The 7,975-nt window shown below is 39.6% G+C and overlaps 1 pseudogene; it reads left to right on the forward strand.

The window, feature by feature from the left end:
* Positions 1 to 4,609: 4,609 nt before the first annotated feature.
* Positions 4,610 to 5,162, forward strand: LOC118623734 (annotated as a pseudogene).
* The last annotated feature ends 2,813 nt before the right edge of the window (positions 5,163 to 7,975 follow it).

The following is a 7,975-nucleotide window of genomic DNA, read 5'->3' on the forward strand; positions in this document are numbered from 1 at the left end:
TGCAAATATTTATATTTATATAATATTAAATGTAATAGTAATACTAAAACCTACTGGAAATAAAGGAGAAAAAATTTAAATTGGAATTACAGCTGTGGTTCAAAACATTCTATCAGAAAAGTATAAATATACCAGCAAATCAAATCCGCCTCCAATAATCTATCTATATAGTAATAGTCACTTGAACTACTCTGTTTCCAATTTTCACCTCAATTTGGACCTTATACCAGGCACATCCACACATAATTACAAAATTGAAAACATTCTCTAACTAGATTTTATATCTTAGTCTCACTCAAACATTGCATCTTTAGCATTCCTTAAGTTAGTCAATGTAAGTATGCAGTTAGTCACTCATAACTGCAATAGTTTATCTTCCCCTGTTGTTGAACATGTACTTGTTTCTAGTGTTTTTGCTATTGTAAATTACACTGCAGAGAACATTCTTGCACCTAAGTCTGTGTCTGTATCTTCGATCATTTCCCTGGGATAAATCCCTACAACAGCCAGAATTTTAGCAGGAAATTGCTGGCATACTCAAAGTGTGTATGCCATCATACACACTTTCAATCCAGTGCACATTTCTTCGTTTAATAAAGGAACTAATCACAAGCTGTGTGGGCAGGGTTACGGGAACCAATAAGGAATGGGGAAGTACTGGGGAACTGGCAAACAAGCTGTTGCTATTCCTAGAGCTGAGGGAGAAGGTGGCCGTGGGGGCTATGGTATTTGTGGAACTCAGAGAAAGCCCCAGCCGAGCGATACCAGTTGCCCCACTGTGGCCTTACAGCTGTGCTTCTCAAATTGTGGTCTGTGCACCAGCAGCATCAGCAACACCTGGGAACCTATTAGAAACACAATTCTCAGGCCCTACCCCATCCTACTGAATCAGAAACAAAGCACCCAGATGATTCTGATGTGCTGAAGATTAAGAACCACTGGATTTGAAGAACAAACCACGGATAAAACCATGGAAGCAGGAAGGGAACAGGTGGTGGGAAGTAAATGTCCCCAAATTTCCCTTCTTCTGCCCTCTTGCTCTTTTCAGTGTCTTCATTGGCTAAACCCAACTAGAAGCTAGAAAGCAAGGCAGTCCAGGGATCTATTGCATGGATGACATTGAATAGGATCAAGAGGGGTGGAGCGTGATATGAAGGAACAAAAGAAGAATAAACAGCTCAGTCCCTGAATATAGAAACACTGGATCAAAAATATAAACATTTTTATACACTTTAATAAATATTAGCAACTTATTTTTTATTTTTTTATTATTATTATTATTTTTTTATCCTCACCTGAGGACATTTTTTGATATTTTGTTCAGATAGAGTGGGAAGGAGAGAGAGAAACATCGACGTGAAAGGAACACATTGAGTGGTTGCCACCCGCACGACCCAACCAGGGCCAGAGACAAACTGCAACCGAGGTACGTGCCCTTAGCGGGAACCGAACCCGGGTCTCTCTGGACCGCAGGCCGATGCTCTAACCGCTGAGCCAAACAGGCCAGGGCAGCAACTTATTTTTTATTTAAAAAAACCTCATAAGGCCCTGGCCGGTTTGGCTCAGCGGTTAGAGCGTCGGCCTGCGGTCCGGAGAGACCCGGGTTCGGTTCCCGCTAAGAGCACGTACCTCGGTTGCAGTTTGTCCCCGGCCCTGGTTGGTCGTGCGGGTGGCAGCCACTCGATGTGTCCCTTCACGTCGATGTTTCCCTCTCTCTCTCTTCCTCTCTCTCCCTCCCACTCTACCTGAACAAAAAATGGAAAAATGTCCTCGGGTGAGGATAAAAAAAAAAACAAACAAAACAAAAAACAAAAAAAAAAAACCTCATAAGTACACGCTTTTACCAGCAGTGACTGCCAGTCTGGTGGAATTCTTCCTAACTTTGAGTATGAGTTTGAGAAAAAAGTCCATTCTGATTTTGTAAATTTAAAATGGTATCTCAGTCTTAATTTGCATATGAGATGATTTTTTAAAATATGTTTTTATTGATTTTTTTTAGAGAGAGAAATAGAAACATCGATGTGAGAAACATCAATCAGCTGCTTCCTGCACGCCTCCTACTGGGGATCAAGCCTGCAACCCTGGCATGTGCCCTGACCGGGAATTGAATCGGGACTTCTCAGTCCATGTGACGATGCTTAATCTACTGACCCACACCGGCCAGGCAGAGATGACTTTTCAAATCATATTTATTGCCACTTGCATTCTTCCTGGGTATGATCTATTTATGCCTTTTGCCCACTTTTACATTGGGATGCTATTTTTTTTCTAATTTTAATGCTAGGGTAATTTCTTCTCTCTCTGTCCTATTTGTCACAAGCATTTTTCTCAGATTGTCACTGGTCTTTTATTTTGGATGTATGGAAATTTTACATCATCAGATTTATTATTCTTATTATTTTGCTTGGTTAGCCTTTTCCTCTTTAAAAATTATTTCTTTGGACCTTGATGATGATTCATAACTTGGCTTCTATATCAGTTTCCTATTACTACCTCACAATTGGTGGTTTAAAACAATACAATTTATTATGTTACAGTTCTGGGGGTCAGAAGTCCAAAATGGGTCTCACTGGATACAAATTAAGGTGTAAGCAGGGTGTGTACCATCTGGAGGCTCTAGAGCAGAAACAGTCTCCTTGCCTCTTCCAGCTTCTAGAGGCTGCTTGCATCCTTGGCATGTGGTCCTTTCCTCTCTCTTCAAAGTGCATCCCTCTGAGCTCTGCTTCTGTCATCACATCTTCCGTAATTCAGACTCTCCTGCCTTCCTCTTTTACTTATAAGGACACTTTTGATCACATCAGGCCCACCTGGATAACGCAGGAAAATCTCACCATGCCAAGATAATTTAATCACAATGGCAAAGTTTCTTTTGCCATACAAGGTAACATATCCTCAGGTTTTGGAGATTAGGACATGGGCATCTTTGGGGGCATTATTCTTCCTACTATAGCACCTATTACCCCAATCTAGCCTCCTGCCCAGTATGGTCCAGTGTGGAAACCCACCTAGGCACATTACTCTTACCTCTTCCAAGACATATTTTGTAGGCACTCTTTCCAGAATGACAGTACCTTTTGCTAAGAACCATTTTATCATCCCCCACCCCCACCTTTTTAAAAACCACCCATAGAATATTAAACTATTTTGTTGACAATGTGACCCCATCTTCATAGCTTATTGTCCTTTATATTTACCATTTGGCTGAATCCCATGAACTATTTTGTATATATACAGCTAATTTATTTGTGAAGCTAAATATCTGTCAACTGTCACAGTCTCTTATACTTATGGTAACTTCCAATTTGCATCACACTTAAAGCATAAAGCCTCAATTTTACAGGAGTTCATCATATTCAAATATGCATGATTTAAGAAGTATAACCCTAGTCACTGGAATGAACATTTATTTTTTCATTCACCAACACTGTGCTTAATGTTGAGGATATAAATAAAAATAGGATATCATCTGCCCTGGCCGGTTTGGCTCAGCGGTTAGAGCGTCGACCTGCGGTCCAGAGAGACCCGGGTTCGGTTCCCGCTAAGGGCACGTACCTCGGTTGCAGTTTGTCCCCGGCACTGGTCGGTCATGCGGGTGGCAGCCACTCGATGTGTTCCTTTCACATCGATGTTTCTCTCTCTCTCTCTCTGTTCCTCTCTCTCTCCCTCCCACTCTACCTGAACAAAAAATGGAAAAATGTCCTCGGGTGAGGATAAAAAAAAAAAATAGGATATCATCTTTGTACTCAGGTTAAGAGGCAAACATGATTTCAGTCACCTTTGTCATATGTTTTCAAATAAAAAACAAAATAATAAGTTCATATGTTTGTCTTTTTTCTTAACATGTAGCTCACTGAGTACTTAGAATCCATGTCCTATATGTGTATTAGTATAGGCGTGTTTATAGATGCAGTATATATTCTGAAAAGAGACTGTGGTATAGTGAGTTTATAATAATATAAGTATTATATTGGTTCAAATCTTGGTTCTACCACTTATTTGCTCCTTGATCTTATATGAGTATTTAACTTCTATGAACCTTAGTTTACAGATTTGTAAATTGTGGGTGAGAGTACCTACCTCACTGATACTTTGTAAGGGTTAAATAAGATAACATATGTAAAAGCATTTAGAATAGCCTGGCATATAATCAGTCCTCAAATGTGTGGGTGGGGTCAGAGTGTCAAGTAGAGATGGTTTCCTTATATTGCAGAATGTTTAATAGCACGCACTCTACAGCCAGGATATTTGATTTAAAATCCCAGCTCTACCATTTACTAGCATTTACAAGCTCTGTGACCTTGACTATAAAGTGGGGCTAATAATAATTATTAGAGTCATCACAAAGATGGTATGAGTTATATACTGTAATGCATGTAGCATGCTCAGAAAAGTGCCTGTCAACTGGTAAATGCCATATAATTGTTCACTATAATTAAATAGTTCCCTAAACTTAAAGGTTTCTCAAAATAGGATATCAAGGATATACTAGTTATATTAACTAATATAGTTATATTAATTTTATTAACTAAATATAGTTTCTACAGTGTGATACAATGAAGAGACCGGTGTCCTGGGTTGACCCACATTTATAAGCAATGCTGAATAAGGCATGACTGCTGTGAGCTGGTGTCCTCCTCTGGGAAATGGCAACACTATTCCCTGCCTAACTGCGGATTCTTTTATCATCCACACATTAAGACATGTAAGTAGAAGTTGTACTGCAACCCTGTTTCCCCTCTCCCACAAGACCTTGCGCTCTTCCTTTCCAGCTCCGGTCAGCATCGTCAGCATCGTGGCTCCTGCCAAGAAGGGTGGGAGGAGAAGGGCCGTTTGGCCAGCAACGAGGCAGTGGCCAGAGAACACACCATCAGCATTCACAAGCGCATCCATGGAGTGGGTTTCAAGAGGCGTGCCCCTCGAGCACTCAAGGAGATCCGGAAATTTGCCATGAAGGAGATGGCACTCCAGATGTGCGCACTGACCCCAGGCTGAACGAAGCTGCCTGGGCCGAAGGAGTAAGGGACGTGCCGTACCCGGTGCGCTTGTCCAGAAAACGTAATGAGGAGGAAGATTCACCAAACAAGCTCTGTACATTGGTCACCCATGTACCTGTTACCACTTTCAAAAATCTACAGTTAATGTGGATGAGAACTGACTGTTGATTGTTGAATAAAGTTATAAAATTGCCTTTGGGAAAGAGAAAAAAAAAAAAGAGAAATGTAAGTATCACAGATGACCTAGGTTTAAATCCTGATTACTGGGTATTTTATCTTGAATGAGTCACTGAACCTCTTTTTTTTCTTCCTCTTCATTATCTATGAATGTTTTTAAATGGAGGAAAATAATTTCTATAGCCTGCATCATAGTTCTTCCTAAGATGGGGGGAACTTTTTAATTTAGAAAAATATCTCAGCAGTGAGTTGAAATACAAGTGGAATCTAAGAGCATCTATTAAAAGAGGAAATTTAACTAAACTGTGCTTAATGGAGAAATAAACAGACATTAGGGATGAAAGAAAACATACGAGAAGAAAGCAAGGATAAAAGGGGCATGAGAACATGGCTGGAGGCTGGAATCCGGAGAAAGCTAGCTAGTAGAAATTCGGGGTAAATAAAGAACTTTTAGGAAAGGGCATGTCAAATATTCAAGGCCATGTTTGCATTTCTTCCATGTAAACCCCCTTTTCCTGTCCCAGACGTCACTGAAGTCTAAGGTGTCTGCACTTATCTGTAAGTGGGTAAATGGGGAACAAGGAGTCAGCAGGGGGAGTGTTGCCTACCCCACATTCACTTCTTCCTGACACCGTGTGGATCTCCGAACATCCTAGAAGGACAACAGATTGGATTGCAGGTGGCAGTGAGGAGCACATTGCATGGTGGTCCAGAGCACCACCTCTTCTCTACCATAGCAGAGGGGGAGTGATCTTAAGAGGCTGAGAAACAGTTACAAATACCTTATTTCCTACTGTTGTGGTAAAGATCAACTGTGAAATAGCTCAAATATAGGGTTGTCTAAATAGGGTTGTTTTGTTTTTGGTTTGTTTTTCTCTTCATTGGTTTAACAAAGAGGCATAAAGTGCCCAATAAATGCCAGGCATTATCCTAGGTCCTGGGGATACAGCGGTGAGACAGAACTTTTGGGGGAATGCTGAGATGGGGAGAAGAGAGACTGTTCCGTGCATAAGAAAAAGATTTATCGGCTGGTGATACCTGCCACCAATCGGAATAAAGCAGGGAAGGGAGATTGGGAGTATCAGAGCAGGGCGAGGAGAGGGTATGATTTAAAACAGGGAGGGACAGGAAACCCTTACCCCAAAAATGAACTTAAGGAAAGACCTAAAGAAATGAGGGCGCAAGCTCTGTGGATGGCTGAGAGAAATACATTTCAAGAAGAGGAAATAAGAGATGCCCTGGCCTTGAGCTGGGAGGGGGACTGATGGGCGGGAGGATCAGTGAGGAGCCCGTGTGGCTGGAGGGAAATGAGCCAGGGAAAGTTGAACAAGAGGTCAGAGGGGTAGGGGTGCACGTGCTGGGGAAAGCATGATTGCATAGGCAGAGATTCTGAACCCTGACTGCTCATCAGCATCATCGGAGAGCCAGCTCACATCACCCAACCCTGATGTAATTGGGCTGGGATAGGACATTAGCTTGGGTGGGTTTTAAAAGAGCCCCATGTGATTCCAGTATGCAGCCAGGATTGACGACCACTGACGTAAGCAATGTAAGCAACTGAAAATATTCTTCCTGAGAAGGAAGGGGACTTCCACATGGTTTGAAGCAGAGAAGTAAATAATATGATCGTATGTTCTAATTTAGACTTTACATCCCTGGCTTGAAAATGTATGCCATCCAGTTATATTTAATGTATCATTTAAACCACTTTAAAATCTCTTTTGAAACAGCCAGGGTAAAAATTTAAACAAATATAACTGTGTTCGAGTTAATAAAAGTACCTGGCACATGACAGTTGCTAAATAAACATTAACAATTACCATGTATAAGTGTTTTGTTACAGTCTCATAAAAATATGATATCAAAATTATAACAAAAATGCTGTATGTTTACAGTATATTTGGTAAAATTCTGTTTAATATTATCCTTCATTTTCTAATGGAAAGTTGCTGAATGATACCTAGTGAATCAGAAAAGAATATGCATAGACATATTTTGTCTCTGACTTCTGAATATGAGAATAATAGCTGAATGCTTATCTACAAAACCTTGCCTGGGATTGGAAATAATGCCTATCTGTAATAAACTGTGTGAAACTCCTATAAGAATGATAAATAACAATCATCCTTGTTATTTATCAGGACAGAAGTTAAATGACAAAATTTTTTCTCTACTGAGCTAAATGCCATTTACAGCAATTCTCTGTGAAATGTTTTATTGTCATGTAAATTATATGCCATTCTCAATCTGGCAGTGTACAAATTGCTTCCTCTTTTTTGCTAAAAAAAAAAAAGGAAGAAAGAAAAGAAAAATATTCTGTTAATAATGGAAAACATTCTTTTTTGTTCTGAAGTATTTGAAAAAAAATAGCTGTAAAATGTGAATTTTAATACAGTGTTTCAAATATGTAGTAACTCTGGGAACTCTATAAAACTGAAATCTGCTCAGAGCTTTCGAGAACCTAATATCTACTTTCATTAGGGGAATTATTAACCTTTCCTATTATCCCCAGGTATCATTATATAATACATATAATCATGAGACAAATTAAATGAATAGAAAAAGAAAAAAGGAATTTTGTGGTTTGAGATTGGTAATACAAATTCACAATAGAAGCTATTTTTGTTTCAAAATGGGTAACTGAAATAAGTGATGGGCATATTCAGTCTATACAGAAAAAAACACTTTTAACACATATTTCTCCTCTTTCAGTGTGTAGTGTTTTGTTATGAAAAACGTCAAGCATATTCAAAAGTACAGAGAATAGTATAATGAACTGCCGTATAACCATAATCCAGCTTCAA

The sequence above is a fragment of the Molossus molossus genome, unplaced genomic scaffold, assembly GCF_014108415.1.
Source record: "Molossus molossus isolate mMolMol1 unplaced genomic scaffold, mMolMol1.p scaffold_m16_p_10, whole genome shotgun sequence".
Classification (NCBI taxonomy): Eukaryota; Metazoa; Chordata; class Mammalia; order Chiroptera; family Molossidae; genus Molossus; species Molossus molossus.